Below are 19,238 nucleotides of genomic sequence, written 5' to 3' on the forward strand. Positions count from 1 at the left end.
GTGCATGGCAAGGCCCAGGGCCATTCCAGGGGCGTCCGGGTGGGAGGTGGGAACGCATCCGGCCCTTGTGCCCCAGCCCGGGATCACAGGACGGGTCTCGGCGCTTTCCTCTGCGCCTCATGGAAACCAAACTCCATCAGGATGAAGGAGATGGAGGTGTCATTGAATTGGCTACGGAAACTGTGCATCTCTCTGCAGCAGCTGTCAAACGGAATCCAAACAAAATAAAATGAACAAAACCCCCACATTTCCTCATAGCCAGCAACTCTGACGAGGGGCTAGTTGGCTGGATGATAAGCTGAAGGCCTTTCTTTTTTTAATCCTCCTTTCTTATCCGGGTGCTGTTCCTCCAAGCCTGGGGACGGTCTCTTCGCTTCCCGAGCAAAAGCACCGAGCGAGAATCTGGCAGAGATTCGACATCGAGGGGGAAAGAAAGAAGCCACAAGCTAGCTTATCCCAGTAAACACTGGGAGGCTTAGGGAAAGCGGTCCACTTGACACATGTGAGCTTCTGAGGTCTCGTCCAAGAACCAGCCCGGTGGAGCTGCAGAAGTGGGCGTCAGGCCTGTGCCTGCAATCCGGCTTCCCCTCCTCCTGCCTGGGCAAGCTGGTGCCGCGCGGGGGGACCCCACAGCCCCACACCTGTGTGCTGTCTTCCCACCGCCTCCCTCCCTGTCCTCCTCCTGACCCCTCCCCGCCCCAAAAGGCGAAGGGGGGTGAAGACATGTCTCGACTCTCAGTGAGTGCCAGATGGTCGAACTACATTGACTCCAAAACACTATTTCTAAGGCTCAGAGGACACGACACGAACTGGCCCTCTGTCCTGTCACTCTCCTTCCAGAGGCCAGTCTTCTCCAGCCTGAGTGGTTCTCACAGGGTGTTCCCCGGGACGGCAAGCTGAACAGCCCTTGCAAACTCCGTAGAAAGGTGCCCGGTGGCACCCACCCCAGGCCTGCTGAGTCAGGGCCTCCAGAAGGTTCAGAGGCTGCTCCATCCACAAAGCTCAACGGGAAGGATGAGGGTAGGGATTCGGGCCACATAGCTCTGGCTTCTGGAAGCACCTCTCCAAATGGACCAAACCAGCCTGGTTTGCTTTCTGTGCAAGGCCCAGGGCTCCCTGCCTCCCCCCACCCCACCAGAGATCTGCTGGAACTCAAGGGTCCAGCGTCCCTCCCTTGTCTCCCCCTCCCTTCCCTCCTCCCCTCCCCCTCCCCCGGTTCTCTCTCTTTCTCTATCTTTTCTTGTACAGAAAAGTCATCGTGCAGGAAGCGGAAGCAATGTATGTAACCTACTCAGCACTGCAAGTTTGCACACTGGCCCTTGGCCAGGGCTGCACCCCTTTCTTAGGTGACCCCCACCCATGCAGGTGGGCCCTCATACTCCTCCCTCCCCAGAGCTGCCCCTCTCCTGAGCGCGTGGGCACTCATCAGACCCTTGTGTTTATACCTTTACCCCTCGATTGTGTCCACGACCAGTTTATAATACTGCAGTACGTGTTACACAATTTTAACCAGGTATGCATTTGTTTGCAATAATTTGCTTTTCTCATCCAGTAAGCGTTTTCAAGATTGGTTTATGCTCATACCTATGTCTTAGTATATTTGTTCTTGCTGGTTAACATTATTCATTGTATGAATATATAGCAATTTATTTATCCAGTTCCTTATAGGTGGACAACTAGGTGGTTTTTGATTTTTGCTGTTTTATAAACAATGCCCCAACATACACCTTAGTTAGGACTCGGTGTGATCATTTTCCAAATTCTCTAAAATATACCTAGTACTGCATTTGCTGGGTCACTGGTTAAATCACATGTTGCTAAATCACTCCATGAAGTAACAATCCTTGCAATTTCATATCTATCAACACTTGGAATGATCAGACCTGATAATTTTTCCAATCTGATGGGTCTAAATGATTTCATTTATTATTTACATGTCAGGATTTTTAAGGAGGTTGAGCCTCTTTCATATATTCTTTGATCTTTCAGGGTTTCTTTTCCATAAATTATCCCTTCTTTGGCCCATTTTTTAAAACTGCACTGTTGTGGGACGCCTGGGTGGCTCAGTCGGTTAAGCATCTGCCTTCGGCTCAGGTCATGATCCCAGAGTCCTGGGATCGAGTCCCGCATTGAGCTCCCTGCTCAGCTGGGAGTCTGCTTCTTCCTCAGGCTCCCACTCCCCCTGCTTGTGCATGCTCTCTCTCCCTCTCTCTGACAAATAGATAAATAAAATCTTTTAAAAAAATAAAATAAAATTGCAAAATCCACGGGTGCCTTGACTTTGGACTTCCAGCCTCCAGAATGTGAGAAATAGATTTCTGCTGCTTATAACCCGCCCCATCTGTGGTATTCTTTTATGGAAGCCACAATGGACTAGGATCATTGTCTTTTTCTTTCTGATTTGCATAAATTTCATATATTATGAAAATACCAATCTAGTGTGGTTACACGTCTGTCTCTACTTTCTCTTACATTCTCCATATCAGTGTCGCCTCTTTTGCCGATAATGGTTTGACTTTGTTCTTCTTTCTGGTTGTTATGCCTCTTTCCCCTGCCTCATGCCAGCCAGGTCCTTCAAGACAGAGCTGACTGGAGCAGCACCCTTGACTTTCAAGGCTCTGTTTCTAATCTTTGCCTGTCACATAGTCATATCTGCGGTAGACTTTCAGAAGATGATGTTTACCTGGCTATGGAGGTTCCATTCTATGACTGGTTTCTGAACGTATTTTGTAATGAGTAAATGCAGAATTTCATCAAATGCCTTTTTTCTGCATCTTTTGAGAATCACGTGCTTTTCGTTATTGAGTCTGTAACATGATCGATTATATCAACAGATTTCCTAAGGTTTCTCTTTGCAATTTTCGAGTGAATATGCTTATGTGTTATATATTAGACATCGAAACATGTAGGTTATAACATATATTTTTAGGAGTTTTGCATTTATATTCATAAGTGAGCTTGGCCTGTTTGCCTTGTCAGGTATTCAGTTACTCTTCTGTGGAGCAATCTCATACGATACAAAGGGTGTTTCTTGTTGTTTTCTTTTGTGTGTGATGCTGGGTTATTTATTTTGTGCATCTGCGGCAATGAATGAAATCTCTGTGGTGGTACGGATTTGACTGATCTCTTCACCTGCGCATGAGAAGAGACCTGGAAAATGATATCCAGATCCAAGTAAGGGGTGGGGGGAGTAGAGCTAGGGTGGCTATACTTACATCAGACAAAAGACACTTTAAAATAAAGACTGTAAGAAAAGATACAGAAGGGCACTACATAATGATAAAGGGGTCAATCCTATAAGAGGACATAGCATTTGTAAACATTTATGCACTAAACATAGGAGCACCTGAATATATAGAGCAAACATTAACAGAAATGAAGGGAGAAAAAGACAACAGTACAATAATAGTAGGGGACTTTAACACCCTACTTACATCAATGGACAGATCATTCAGACAGAAAATCAATAAGAAAACATCAGCCTCAAAGGACACACTGGACCAGATGGACTTAACAGATACCTATAGAATATTCCATGCAAAAGCAGCAGAATACCCAATTTTCTTAAGTACACATGGAACATTCTCCAGGATAGGTCACATGCTAGGCCACAAAACCAGTCTCAATAAATTTAAGAAGACTGAAATCACATCAAGCATCTTTTTTAACCACAATGGTATGAAATTAGAAATCAACCACAAGAAAAAAACAAGGAAAGAAGCACGAACAGATACTAAACAACATGCTATCAAGCAACCAATGGATCAATAAAGAAATCAAAAAGGAAATAAAAAAAACACCTGGAGACAAATTTAAATGGACATACAATGTCCCAAAATCTTTGGGATGCAGCAAAAGCTGTTCTAAAAGGGAAGTTCATAACGATACCTCAAGAAACAAGAAAAATCTCAAATACACAATCTAACTTTACATTTAAAGGACCTAGTGAAAGAAGAACAAACAGAGACTAAAGTTAGTAGAGGGAAGGAAATAATAAAGATCAGAAAGGAAATAGAGACTAAAAAGCAATAGAACTATAGGAAACAAGTTGAGGGTTGCTGGAGGGGAGGTGTGTGGAGGGATTGGGTAACTGGGTGATAGGCATTAAGGAGGGCACATGATGTAATGCACACTGGGTGTTAAATGCAACTGATGAATCACTAAACTCTACCCCGGAAACTAATAATACAGTATATGTTAACTTAATTGAATTTAAATAAAATTTTTTTAAAAAAACAATAGAAAAGATCAATGAAACTAAGAGCTGGTTTTTTGAAAAGATAAACAAAATTAACAACTTTTAGTTAGAGTCATCAGGAAAAAAAGGAGAAAGGACCCAAATAAATAAAATCAGAAATTAAAAAAAAAAAAAAGAAGTTACAACCAGTACCACAGAAATATAGGCCATCAACTACACACCAACAAATAGATGACCTAAGAAGAAATGGATAAATTCCTAGAAACATACAGTCTTCAAGACTGAATCAGGAAGAAACAGGAGCTTTGAATAGACTGATTACTAGGAACAAAACTGAAACAGTAATCAAAAACCTCCCAACAAGCAAAAGTGCAGGTCCAGGCAGCTTCACAGGTGACTTCAACCAAACATGTGAAGAGGAGTTAATACCCATCCTCAAATTATTCCAAAAAAAAAAATGTAAGAGTGTGAAAATCACACTGGACTCACGGGCACTCAGGGTACGTCCAGGCCTGTGTGAAACAAATCAGGGCCAGGTGAACAAGCCTTCTTCTAGAGCCAGAGGCCAGGAAGTATGCCAAGGGTAGAAATTCTTTCTTTTTGATTCCTACCTAGCAGAACTGTGTGGTGACATCTTATCAAGTGTTCCATGCGCTCTGTGTCGTAAGCAGAAATAACCCAGTAACAGGAAAGGAGAAAGAAAATCAGACACCCATGCCTGCATAAAAAAAAAAAAAAAAACATTTTGAGTATTTGTAAGTAGTCTTATTCAAATAATGATTTGAGTCAGCTTACAAAAAGACAAACACTATTAAGACTTTTAAAAGACTGGAAGAGAAATGGGGAAGGGAGAATAAAGTCAGGGTATCGGGGGCCAGATCAGTTCCCAAAATGCCCCCACGGAGTTCTTCGGCATGCCAGAAGGCAGTCATGGCTTGATTCAGCTCTCAGCACCTGACGCTAGGAGCTAGGTGCCATCAGCGATATGAATAAGTGTCCTAGAGGAAAAGAACAAACCAGGGGTTCCCAGGGAGGAAGGAGAGGGCAGCCCTCCGACTGATCTGGGAGGGACAGCTCCTGGGGGGCCTCTTAGAGAGGTCAAGTTCATGGCTGTCTATGAAGTTCATGGGCTGCTTCTGTATCCCTCAGGGTCCAAGACGGCAAGGCCAGCTGTTCCTGGAAGGGGGAATGGTCCATGGTACCAAGAGGCCATCTTGGTCTTTTCCAGTTTTGACCTGGATAGACCTGTCCTCTGTCTATAATATACTCTTTTGAGGGGTCTGGATGGATCAGTAGGTTGGGTATCCAACTCTTGGTTTCAGTTCAGGTCATAATCTCAGGGTCGTGAGATCAAGCCTTGCATTGGGCTCCGTGATGGGCTTGGAACCTGCTTAAGATTCTCCCCCCTCCCTCTGCCCCTCCACCCCCTCACCCCCATTCGTGCATGCTCAATCTCTCTCTCTCTTAAAATTTTTTTTAAGTTTAAATACTCTTTTGAAGAATATTCCAAATAAATTATTTAATAATACTTTGACAAAACTCACCTTAAGGGCTGTGAAAAGAAACAGCCCTCTGAAGACCCTACCAGATCCAGCAGCGTGCACATGACTATCAACTGTTCTTTATCAACTGTGCTTGTTATGCTAGGAGAGATGCAGGCTCTGAGTCTCAGCTCCCCCATTACTACTAGCTGTGGGACTCTGGACAAGTCGCTGACCATGCTCTGTTTCCTCATCTGTGAACAGGGATGATCCTGGAACTTCCCTCATATGGTTCCTGTATACATTAGTGAGTTCCTATACAACTCTATTGCACAGTGCCCAGAGCACAGCAACAACTACTCTTTACTTTATTAGAAAAAAACTCTTCAGAATTTAGAAATTTCATTCTTTTATGACTTTTCTCATTTTCTATGATTTTTTTTTCATTTTTGACACAAACTTATTTTTAATCTTGTATACTCTTTGTTTTCTTGGGATAGACACCCTTCAAAATGTAAGGTCACTGCTCTTCAATGTCATCCATTGGAAAAGGGGTCAGTTGTCAGTTCTCCGGGAGACAGAGAACCTGGGTGTAACCTGAAGTTCTGGCAACAACCAGCCCCGAGCCTCCAGTTCTCAGGCACGCAAGAATCAGCACAAATGTACTCTCCGGAGGGTGGTGGTCGAGCTCACAGCTCATGGCCAGGCCCGCCACGGGCGCTCGCAAGATGGCAGCTCTTACTATCGTGATGGTGAAGTGGCCGGGGGTGTGGCACAAATCGTCACATTCATCCTTTCCCATGGCTTCTCCAAGCATCTCCTCTCTTCCTAGAAGGTAAGAAATGGCATTTATAATTTGGGATGATATGGTCTGGTGCAGAGAACATTACCATAACACATGGAAATTTATTGGCAAGATCCTGGCAGGTTAACAAATACTCTTTTCTTTGCTCCAGCCCCGGTAAGGTACATAATTATAAGAGGATATATATATACACATATATATATATTTGTAATAAAAAGCAGTTGAACACTATGTTCTGCTTGTGTCTCGTGGTGACCAGTCTGAATCGCAATCACAAGCAGGCTCTTTCAGTGCGGGGGAGGCGGCCCTGAGAAGCACTGTCTCTTCTCACCTACAGAACGAAAAACATGGTGCCCAGTTTGGCACCAACGCTTTCTCTGAAAGTGACTTCGCAAGATTGTGTGTGTCACACCATGCTATTTCTTTGTGCCAACGACTGCTCTTGGACTTTTTTTATTATTAAAAATGAGAAAAAAGACTCCCAAGTGGTAGGAAAACAAACCACTTTGTCCCAGATAACTTTATTTGAAGGTAAAGTCAAGATGTATTTATTGAATAATATGGTTAACCTTGTGAAGCTTCCTAAGAAAGCCATTTAGTTAGTGTCTATATTGTGAAACATACTTTTATTTTCCAATTATAATATGCAGATGGGTTTCTGAGACAAATAAAAGCATAAACGAATTCAATGACATGCACGTTGGCATTTGCTTTTGAAGACAATAAAACTCACCTTTCAAAACTGATGTAGGTTGTTTCCAACTCATTATCTGTAGACTTTTTCATCTAATATTTACTGAATGCCTATTATGTGCAGGCACTCACATATGAAGCAGTTTTATGAGGTAGGCTTTCTTTATTCCCTTTTTTTTATAGAGGAAGAAAGTGAACACAGAGAAGGAAATCAAGCCCCCTAAGGTCTCACAGTTTGCTCTGCACCAAGAGGGGATTCACAGCCTGCCACCCTGTCTCTCCAGGACCTCAGGAACCTCTAGACCTGGGACATGCAGGAAGGGAGAGACTAGCCATACGAGGCTATTTCAGCTTAACGGCAGGTGAGTGAAAATTAAATGAATTAAGTCAAATTAAAAATTCAATCCCTCCATTGCATTAGCCCCAGTTCGAGTGCTCAAAAGCTGACCCTGCTCCTCCAGGTCCCATCCTGTCAATACGTCCACAGTCCTGAAGCCACTGGACATGTTGCATCCACCACTGTTTACAGGACTTATCATGAGGATTCTATTCTTTATGGCTCTTGCAGCTGCTTGGGTTCCAAATTTCAGGAAACCGGAGCAAACATGGACTCCACACAACACGGGGAGAATGCCCATTCTCCACCTCTTTGCTGGAGCTTACCCCCTGTCCCCTAGACACCATTCCTGCTCCCAGTCTCCCAGCTCAGTGGTTCCTCCAGCTGTGGCCCCTCCTTCCCACCACTGAGCCCCCACTGGCCCAAGAGCGGAGTGGGAGGCAGACCATTCATTTCCTCCGTCATCCGATCTCCCTTTGTCTTCCTGACGGTGACTGCCCTAATTAAAAACCCTTAAACCTTCCATAGACACCCCCCCCCATATTAATGGATGGAGATAGACACTAGTGTCTTGTGAGGAGAGAAAGGGTGCTTTCTGAAAGGTCACTAGGTGAATTCAGCCTGTCCCATCACCCTTTCTGTCTCAGAAGACCTTTACGTGCTTTACCCAGACATGTGCACAAAGTCTGCCTCTTAGTTAGCTTCAGTGTTTTTTAATGTTGCCTCTATGTACCACCAACTGGTGTACTACAAATCCACTCTGGCTCTGACCACTGAGAGTCAGCAGAGGCCCCATGAGTTAAGGGCACCGTCCTCCATAGGGCTGCCCCCTCTTCAGGCCCCAGCCACAAGTTCAGGGGGTCCCAGGGCACCCACACTTCTGACCAACCAGCTACAAATTCAGGAGTTCCCATGACCTCATTCAGCTTGAGAATTCATGAGAACGGTGCCCAGAACTCAGGAAAGTGATATAGTCACGATTACCGTTGTCTTATAAAGGGTACAACTTAGGACCGGCCAAAGGAGGAGACCTGCCCACTCCATGCCCACTCCTCCGGGAACCACGTACATCATTCTGCTGCCACATCAATATGCTGACCAGCCGAAGAAGCTCCCCTGAGTTTCAGTGTCCAGAATTTTTATTGGGGTCTCATTACATAGACACAATTAATTAAATCATTAGCTATTGGTGATGGAACTCATCTCCAACTCTCCCTCCCCTCTCTGGAGGTTGGGTTGCCTCAAAGTCCCAGCCTTCGAATCACATGGTGACTCTTTCTAGAGAGGAACCCCGGCCACCCTGAAGCTATTGGGGACCCACCAAGATTCATCTCATTAGCATAAACTCAGGAGCAATCCAAGGGTCTCATGACTGACAAAGGCACTCCTCCACCTCTCAGGGAGCCCCAAGGGCTTTTAGAAGCTCTGTGCCAGGAGCGGGTGACAAAGACCAGACGAATTTTATATGATAGCACCTTTATAGCTTCTTCACAGTTACATCAGGAAACTCTTACTCACCCACAGAGGGATGAGAGGATCTTGTCCTACTAGCCAAGAATACATCGAAATACCTTCTCCTTTTCTGTATGAATCCCCCAAATTCTACCCAAAGGAAAAATTTAAATTGCTAAGTGAAATGGAATATGCTATTTTTACTCGACAAAGATAATATTGGTCCCGAGCCTCTTCTACCACGATCTAATAGCAATCGCGGGTCTTGCTTTGTGCGTGCGTGCTCTACACCACCTAAAGGCAATAGACGAGGTAAACGCACTCCATGTAAGAGACTCGGACTTCAGAACATCGTTCTAAAAGCCTGTCTCTTGGAGTTCATCTCCATCAAAAGCAAACATGATCCATCAGTGCAGGGATGTCAGCATGAATCATATACATAGGTATAACCGAATAGCTGGAAAGCCAGGTTTGCAAAAACCCCTGGTGTCAGGCTTGAGCGAAACTCCAGACCTCAGAGTCAAAACCAATTTGCACTATAAAATGCAGCTGGCTGGCCGAAAGTATGCAGTAAGGTATGAAAAATAAATAAATAAATAAATTTATTTATATATAGCCCCGAGGAAGGGGAAGGAGTAGGCAGAGCCCCCACCCCCACCCCCACCAGGAAGAATGAACATTGGCAGTGTTAAAATAAAGCTCTGAAGGGACCTCTTGGCCACGCTCGAAAATCTAACCACATCGGCCAGGGCAATGACATTTCCAAACGCTTGACTTTTTGCAACATGTTTATATGTTTTCCGTTTTCAGCTTATGCATGACTGAGAGGAAAAGAAAAGGCCAGAGAGAAAGTATTTTACCTTTTCGTTAAGCACACGGAGGCTGGGCTGCCGTCCCTGCTTCCTGCACACAGCAAGATTTGAGGGTACGCACCTGCCACGCAAGGGGCCTCTCGCACGCGAAATACGAGCTGTGCTGATTCCTCCTTCACCCCAAAAAGCGCCATGAAGTTTTCACTTTCCGAGCATCTGCGACGCACAAGCATGTTCCAAGTTAGATCCCGTGAGAGGGACTTCTACTCTGCCGCCACCAGGAAGAACGTCAATGTTGATTCAGCGCAAGAGTTTGTGAAGTACTTTGCGGCTTTCGTGCGGATGTGTGTGTTTGTCCAAAGTCTTGCAAGGCTCACGAATACCAAACAAGCAAACAAACAATGTATAGAATGGGAGCACGCACAGCCTACTTTAGTCCGAGAGCAAAAGGATAAGTTTGGGCTGAGAGACAAAGCCAAGAGCTGACCTTCCATGGACTCTTTGAATGCTGGGCTGGTGAAGTGACAAACCAAGACCTAGCGGAAAACACTGGTGAGGAGGGCCTGGCCCCCCTCCCCTTGGCTTCCCTGACTCTATCTGTCCTCCACCTCAGGGATGCTCCTAACAGAAGAGGATGTACTTTGCAAGGATTCTGATATTCTGAGTCATGGCTTTTCCCTCATTTATTTATTCAACGAACATAGTCACAAATAGCGACTACCATGTGCTAGGAGGTCTCGGCACTGGGCTTCGGGGGTCTGTTCTCCTGGCATTATATCCTTGTAAAACATTACCAGACAAGAGTTAAAGAGAATTACAAGAATTTCAGTTGGTGATGGGCGCTCACAGGTGGCACGGAGTTACCAGCGAGGGAGGGTGGCAGTGTTGGAGGGAACAGCTCTGCGAAGCCAGGCTCCCGCCGTCCGAGACAAGCCAAGGAGAGAACCGGCACTGGGGGAAAGGGCAAGAATGTCAAACAGGGGTACCCAGTGCGGACACTGAAGTGGGAGCCAGGGTGTTCTGTGGAAGGAATAGAAGGAATGCTCTTCTGGAAGGATCACGTGTTGGTGAGCGACAGAATCCGAGAAACAGGCACGAACCGGACCACACAGGTAGGTGTTCGCACTTTGGTCTCAGTGTGCTGGGAGGTACATTTGCAGCTTTGCAGGCAGGAACGAGTATAACCTGGTTTTACATTGTAAAGAAGTCTCTGGCTGTGGTGTGGGGGTCACCTGTGAATAGTCTTTTTTTTTTTTAAGATTTTTTTATTTATTTATTCATGAGAGAGAGAGAGAGGCAGAGGGAGAAGCAGGCTCCCAAGGAGCAGGGAGCCCGATGCGGGGCTCGATCCCAGGACCCTGGGATCATGACCTGAGCCGAAGGCAGACGCTGAACCATCTGAGCCACCCAGGCGCCCCTGTGAGTACTCTCTTGAGGGCATCAGGGCTTCCGGGCCTCTGCTAGGTCACTGACGGATGCTCTCACGAGGACAGCCAGGCGCGGCTCCTGAAGTAGCAAGGGGAAATTCCACGCCCGAGAGAGGAGCAGGAGGGGAGGGGGAAGAGTGAGCTGAAGCCTGAACAGAGCAGGTGAGAAACATGAGACTCTAAAGACAAACTGTGGGGACGACCCCACAGAGGAGGCCAGGCTTGTACCGACACCAGGTTAAGGATGGTAGAGCCAAACTGGAAGGAGCCGAGATGTCCGTCGACAGACAAATGGATAAAGAAGATGTGGTCCGTATATACAATGGACGGTTACTCAGCCATCAGAAAGGATGAATGCTTACCATTTACATCCATGTGGAGGGAACTGGAGGGGATTATGCTAAGTGAAATAAGTCAATCAGAGAAAGACAATTATCATATGGTTTCACTCATATGTGGAACATAAAGCATAGTGCAGAGGACCATAGGGGAAGGGAGGGAAAACTGAACGGGAAGAAATCAGAGAGGGAGACAAACCATGAGACTCTTGACTCTAGGGAACAAACTGAGGGTTGCTGGAGGGGAGGTTGGTGGGGGCATGGGGTAACTGGATGACGGGCATTAAGGAGGGCACGTCATGGGATGAGCACTGGGGTGTTATACACAACTGATTAATTATTGAACTCTACATCTGAAACTAATGATGTACTATATGTTGGCTAAGTGAATTTAAATTTAAAAAAAAATGGAAGGAACTCAAGCTCCAGACGGAGCAGTGCAGATGCAGCTTGGTAGTTTCCCAGCAGAAGCAAACAAAAGTGCTCTCTGTTGCAAAGGAACCTGTTTTAACCCTGGGGATTTTCTCAGATTAAGTTCAATCAAACATGAGCTCACAGCCCTAGAGTCACTGACATCCAGAGAAACAAGCCAGCGACTTGATTGAACTTAATCTGAGAAATCCTTGGGGTTCAAATACCATTCTCCACTAAAAAGGATCAGGGCTTCCTGGAGAAAGAGTTGATTCTGGGGCTGGGGCCGGACAGATATAAGATGAGCCTGGAATGTTGTGTTGCAGTCGAGGACATGGCAAATGACGCAGAAGCAAGCACTGAAGGGGCTTCCACTGGTTAAATCAGAAAGAATTTGAATATCAAAATACGTAATGGTATGCAAGGATTAAAGCCCTCGGAATAAAATAGGAAACCATGAGTCCATACAGATGGAAACACACACCAAAAACAAATAAATGCAAATGGGGAGAAAAGTCAGCTTTTAATATTACAAGTCAGCTAATAATACATGCATAATAAGTGTGAATGCCAAACATCACAGTAATAATTAATTTAGCCAAGACACATCCCAAGTGCTAGACCTAGAGGGAGGAAGTTGGGTAATCATATAGTCTCAAAATACCTTTCCACAAAAAGCCTCGGACACAGAGAGAGAAAGAACAGCATTACAGGTGAAAAACTAGAACACCTCAACCCAGTAACCAAATCACATCACCTGGAACAGGACTCACCGAAGTCGCTTTCCACCTGGTTGGAGGCACTGAGACCCTAGCACACATCTGGACTATTTTGCTAAGAATTTATAAGCTGCATTCATTCGCGAGGAAGGGTCAGATAAACCCAAAGTGAGGTGCATGCTACAAAGGCTTGGCTTCCAGTGTCAAGGTCTGAACTCTTCCAGGTGGAAAAGTCCCAAGCTGCGTGCTAAGAAAATGCAGCACACGATCCGGGGTTGGATCCTTGAGCTATAAAAGGACATTATTGGTGAAACATGACTGAGGTCCAAGGAGTGGATGGTGGTAATGCATCAGTGTAATGTCCTGACTTTTGCTGGTTGTGCTGTGATTACCCAGGACAATGTCCTTGTTAATCTGTGTACCTACTGAAGTATTTGGGGTGGTGGACATCCTGGCCACAACTTACCCCCAAATCATTCAGGAAAAACAATGTTATTTGTACAGTACAGTACTTGCCATTTTTTTTAGTATTTAGATTACAGATAAAATTAGCAAGTTGAAAAGAAAAAGATTCATCCAGACGGCTCTGTAAAGAGCCAAGAACAGATGGAATCTATTAATCTGTTACTCTGCTTAATGGCCCAAAGTTTTGAACATGAACTTCAGACTCTTAAGAGTTTTTAAGTCTTCAGGCCTCTGATTAACGCTCAAGGGATTGTGGGCCAGTAGCTTCAATCTTTGTAGTTGAGAGCAGAGAAAGGCAAATAGTATTAATTGAGGTAAGCAGCCTATACAAACCTATCGTCATTTTTCAAATGCAAAAGCCGAAGCTCAGAAAAATTAATTAAGTTGGCTAAGATCATACAGTGTACATTCCAACTGGAATTAGAACAAAGACGTCAAGGTCTGTGCACCTGCCAGCTTTTTAGCAGTGTTTATCCGCCTTCTGGATGATTAAGAGTCAAAGGGTTACTTATGGGTGGTAGTCTGGGGAAATTGTGCCCAAGATAAACCCTGTCATCTGTGACCCTGCTCTACAACTGGATTCAGACATTCCTGCTCCCGCCACTTCCCGGAGAACCACAGGGAAGCCTGTGATTGACAGGCAAAGCCTCCCTTACCTCTGGGAACTTGCAAGGCCTTCCTTTGCTGCCGTCCGCCAGGAAATACTGAGCGACTAACACCCCAAAATTATACTTTCTCAGAACGTCCTCTGGACCCTCCGGAATATCATCTCAATTAGAAAATCTTTCCAGACTTTTCATTCCTGTTGTTCACTTAAGAAGGCGTTTGATTAGTTCAGAATTCAGTGATATTTAATACAGACTCTGAGGATTTAATTTAATTTGTTATTTACCAAGCAGGGGCATTGGAATATGAAGGATGAGAGTTTATTTTTGCAAAGGCATGCAAAAGGTTTTTTTGTTTCTTTGTTTTTTAAAGATTTTATTTATTTATTTGTCAGAGAGAGAGAGAGAGCATGCTTGCACAAGCAGGGAGAGCAGCAGAGGGAGAGGGAGAAGCAGACTCCCTGCTGAGCAAGGAGCCCCATGTGGGGCTCGATCCCAGGACCCCGGGATCATGACCTGAGCCGAAGGCAGATGCTTAACCAACTAAGCCACCTAGGCATCCTGGCATGCAAAATTTTTAACCTTTAGTTAGAGAATAAAAACAGATTCTGTAAGGTCTTATATTTGTTCCCTCCTAACAAAAACTAATCACTACTTTTGATATGGAAGTTTGCTATTAAACTGATAAGAACAGATACTACACTTGATCTTAGCCAAAAGGCCGAGCAGCGATTGGAAGTTTGCTATTTACTAAGTACTTGACTGAGTGCTTATCACATAGTAAGTATGCAAAAGCTCTTTATCATACGGTTGAATTAATGCCGATACCAAGGGCCAAAAAAAATCGCCAATATCACCCAAATGCTTACTGTACTGGCTTGGTTGAAATGAAAGTTCTCTATACTTAAATGTACAACACAGACTTTCCTTTAAGAACTTCAGTTGGTTAAGCGACTGCCTTCGGCTCAGGTCATGATCCTGGAGTCCCGGGATCGAGTCCCGCATCGGGCTCCCTGCTCGGCAGGGAGTCTGCTTCTCCCTCGGACCCTCCCCCCTCTCATGTGCTCTCTTTCTCATTCTCTCTCTCTCAAATAAATAAACAAAATCTTTAAAAAAAAAAAAGAACTTAAATTTTTAAATTTTTTTTAATTTTAGATTAATTTTAATTAAGAACTTTTGTCATTTTTTAAATTTTATTTTCTTTTTCTTTTTTTTTCTTTTTTTTTAAATTTTAATAAATGTCTATTTTAATGTTTTTCACAGTAGACTAAATACTTCTCTGGATGACTGCAGATACGTAAGGCTGTTTGGTAATATTCAGAAGCACCTCAGTAATGGTGATCGGTGATCTTCCCGATCGGTGTGTAGTTTTCGGTAATTATAAGGAATTTCTTCTCTGAAGCTGCTGTCAAACCAGCAGGACTGCATTTATGCATCCATCATTTTCAGGGTTGTTGGTAACCTGGGCATATTTGCCCCAAATAACTTTGCCTCCTTGCGTCACAAGGCCCAACTCACTCACGTTCACCTCAGTTACAGTGCCTTTGGTAATAACACCCGAAGTTGTATATAGTGGGGATGCAGGATTCTTTTTCACACCAAGTATTGGCAGGCAAAGGGTGGCTTCCAATTCAGGATGCGTCTCATGGGCCTTTTTGAAACGCAAGCCCTTGGTCTAATGAATCTTTCATATTTAGGTGGTTTTCCAACAGTGATGTTTAAACAATTTATTGACATTGAAAAGCACTTTTCACTAACAAAAGTGTTTGGAAGTTGGAAGTGACAACCAAGCAAGAGGATGCATGGAAAATTTAGATCAAACTATAGCTTCCAATGTTGTATTTTGATTTTTTAAATTTAAAATGTCATCGTTTAAACTTTTAAACCACGCTCCACTGCCTTTTGTTTCCAGGCAAATCCTGCTCACCAGCAGGAAACCAGCCACAGAAAGAGGGGTCGGGAGTATTGGTGTTTTAGATTCAGGTTCCTCTTCTTTTTCAAATGTCTTAAGGCAGAAATTAGGGTTAATGATTTGAGATGGTCTCTTTTTTTTTATTAAGATATAATTGATACATTATATTAGTTTTAGGTGTACAATGTCATGATTTGATATTTGTATATATTGCAAAATGACCACCATAGTAAATCCGGTTAACACACATCATCATACATAGTTACAATTTTCTTTCTTATGAGAGCTTTCAAGATCCACTCTCCTAGCTACTTTCAAATATGAAACCCCTTATTATTACCTATCATCATTATGCTGTACATTACATCTCTATGGATTATTCATTTTATGACTTAAGATTTATACCTTTTGATCCCTTCCACTCATTTTACCCACCACCTACCCCTGCCTCAGGCAACCACCAATCTGTTCTCTGTATCCACGAGCTTACCTGTCCTCTTTGTTGTTTTTAGACTCCACATATAAGTAAGATCATATAGTATTTATTTTTTCCTGTCTGAGTTATTTCACTTGGCATAATGCCCTCAGGGTCTCCTCATGTTGTCACAAATAGCAAGATTTCCTTCTTTTTAATGGCTGAATAATATTCCACTGTATATGTATACACACCACATTTTAAAAATCTATTCATCCGGCGCCTGGGTGGCTCAGTCATTAAGCGTCTGCCTTCGGCTCAGGTCATGATCCCAGGGTCCTGGGATCAAGCCCCACATCGGGCTCCCTGCACAGCGGGGAGTCTGCTTCTCCCTCTCCCACTCCCCCTGCTTATATTCCCTCTCTCACTGTGTCTCTCTCTGTCAAATAAATAAATAAAATCTTAAAAAAAAAAAAATCTATTCATCCATCAATGGACATTTAGGTTGTTTAATTTCTTGGCTATATAAATAATGCTTTGATGAATGTGGGAGTACATCTTATCTTTTTGAATTAATGTTTTCATTTCTCTGTATAAATACACAGAGTGGCACTGCTGGATCATATGGTATTTCTACTGGTAATTTTTTGAGGAACATCCATACTGTTTTCCACAGTGGCTGCACCCACTTTACACCCCACCAACAGTGCACAAGGGTTCCCTTTTCCCCATGTCCTCATCAACACTTGTTATCTCTTGTCTTTTTGATATCAGCCATTAGAACAGGTGTGAGGTGATATCTCACTGTGGTTTTGATCTGCATTTCCCTGATGATGAGTGATGCTGAGCATCTTTTCCTGTGTCTGTTGGCCATCTGGATGTCTTGTTCAGAAGAATGTCTATTCAGATCTTTTGCCCATTTTTTAGTTGGGTTGTTTGTTGGGTTTTGCTATCGAGTTGTATGAGTTTACACACACACACACACACACGTATGTATTTGGGGTATTAACCCCTTATTAGTTATATGATTTGCAAATATTTTCTCTCATTCCATAGGCTTCCTTTTCAATTTGTTGATTGTTTCCTTCATTTTATCTTCTTTTCTAATATAGACACTGACAGCTGTAAATTTCCCTCTAAGTACTGCTTTAGGTGCATCCCATAATTTTTTATATTCTGCCTCATTATTCTGTCCACTACTGAGAGTGGAGTACTGAAGTCACCAGCTGTCTTTCCTCGTCTGTCCGAGGCTCCCCACATTTCCGTCAGGTTTTGCTTCATGTATTAATGTCATATTTTGTCTGATGTCGGTATAACCATTTTAGCTTTCCTGTGGTTCCTCTTCTCATAATACATCTTTTTGCATCCTTTACTTTTAATCTATTTGTATCTTTGAATTTAAAATGTGTCTTCTATAGACAACATATGCTTCTATCATGGTTTTTTTTGTTTTTTTTTTTATCCAGTTTGACAATCTCTACCTTTGGTTTGAACTATGTGTTTAGTCACATTTAAATTTATTATTGATATAGTTGGATTTAGGCCTGATATTTTACTTGTTTTGTTTGGTTTTTTTATGTGCCTCATGTCATGTTCCTCAGTTCCTTTTTTACTGCTTTCTTTGAATTAAGTGACTATTTTCCAATGTTATATTTTAATGTCTTCAATGATTTTTTTTTTCCACGATATTTTAAAGGGTTTTTTTTAGTGGTTGCTCTAGGGTTTACCATATACATCTTAACATATCAGAATTAGCCTCAGATTTATAATAGCTTATTTCCAGCAATATATAGAAATGTTAGTACAATATAGCTCTGTTCCCTTTTTCCTGTTTTGGTGGCATTATTATTATACATATTATTTCTCTTAACATTATAAACCCAACAAGAATTGTTAGTTTACCATCCCTAGTCATTTCTTTACCCTGATATAGCTTTATCCCCATGTCTTTTCTGTGCTGTTATTGGCAGATATGTGGTCTGTATGTAACATTTCTGTATGCAGCCCCACCTCCCAGTGGCATTTGCCCAGGACCCAGTAAGGGGTGAGAGGAAGGGATTACAAGGGGCAAGGGAACACTTTTGGATGTGATGATCATGATGCTGATGACAATGATTTAATGGATGTATACATGTATGAAAATGAAACAAACCTATGGTCAGTTACACCTGAATAAAACTCAAAATGGGAAAAATTACTAGGGGGACATATTTCCATTATAATAAAGAGTTGGTGTAGGAAGAGCTCATACATATCAAGTGACAGAGGAAGCAAGGCGCTGTAATGGAAATGAATTCAGTCATGAACTTGGGATGCAGAAGTGTAGAATAAGGACAGAATGCCGGGAAGAGAGCTTGGCATTCAATGCATACTTTGTGATGTGTGTTGAGTAAATATTTGTTGAGCATATTGTCCCTGGAAAGTTACTTTCATACCCTATCACATCCCTAGGGGCAGTTTCTCGGTAATAGTAGTGCTCTCCCAACACTAGCATAATACATACCCCTTTATCACAACAGGAAGTCATAATACATCAGGGTCAGAATCGCTCAGCACATTTTCCTTCCACTGCCTTAGTCATAATGATGATGAGTGCTGACCCATTCATTACATAGAAACATAGTGGTAGCCTTGCATTTAATTCCCTAACTTATTTTTTATCTCAAAATCTCAAAAGGCAGGTGGCAGGTTCCATACATCCTCCATGTGTTTCCATTTTTAAGACGATTTGAGAAGTAGAGACTGACTTTAAAAGAAATTATATCCGTTAATGGTGTTCTATGGTTTGTATCCTGCTGAATTCTTCAAATTCTGCATGCTTGCACTTTCCTCTGCTAGACTGGTCTCCCCATTGCTCCTGCCCACATCCCATTATGATAATACTCATCATTTCCCATCATTTCATGAGTACCGTGCACATCAGACACACACCACGTGTGTCAGCAATAATCCTCACATCTACCCTCAACATAGCCATTAATTATTTCCCATTTTACAGATGTGAGACTTGATGCTCAGAGAGATTAAGTAACTTGCCTCAAGTCTCTCCACAAGTGATAAGTTTCTGCTGGACTCCCCAGACCTGTGCTGTCAGGCTGTCCTGTTCAGATTTCTGTCTTTGCCTTTTTGTTCCTGCCGTGTCCCCAGTCTGGATCATCCTTCCTTCTC

The 19,238-nt window shown here is 43.2% G+C and overlaps 1 protein-coding gene and 1 pseudogene across 1 annotated transcript in view; one reads left to right on the top strand and one right to left on the bottom strand.

Annotated features, from left to right (window-relative positions):
• The window catches only part of LOC123849498 (uncharacterized), a 211,325-nt gene that overhangs the window by 181,794 nt on the left and 10,293 nt on the right, over positions 1-19,238 (top strand). Inside the window, exons 6-8 of the mRNA XM_064578974.1 lie at positions 6,180-6,514; positions 7,361-7,539; positions 9,777-10,890. The gene's annotated coding sequence lies outside the window, so the exon portion shown is untranslated. The remainder of the gene's footprint in view (positions 1-6,179; positions 6,515-7,360; positions 7,540-9,776; positions 10,891-19,238) is intronic.
• Positions 14,315-14,476, bottom strand: LOC123850363 (U2 spliceosomal RNA; annotated as a pseudogene).

The sequence above is a fragment of the Mirounga angustirostris genome, unplaced genomic scaffold, assembly GCF_029215605.1.
Source record: "Mirounga angustirostris isolate CCGP_5_RB_7025 unplaced genomic scaffold, mMirAng1.0.hap1 SCAF_15, whole genome shotgun sequence".
Lineage (NCBI taxonomy): Eukaryota > Metazoa > Chordata > Mammalia > Carnivora > Phocidae > Mirounga > Mirounga angustirostris.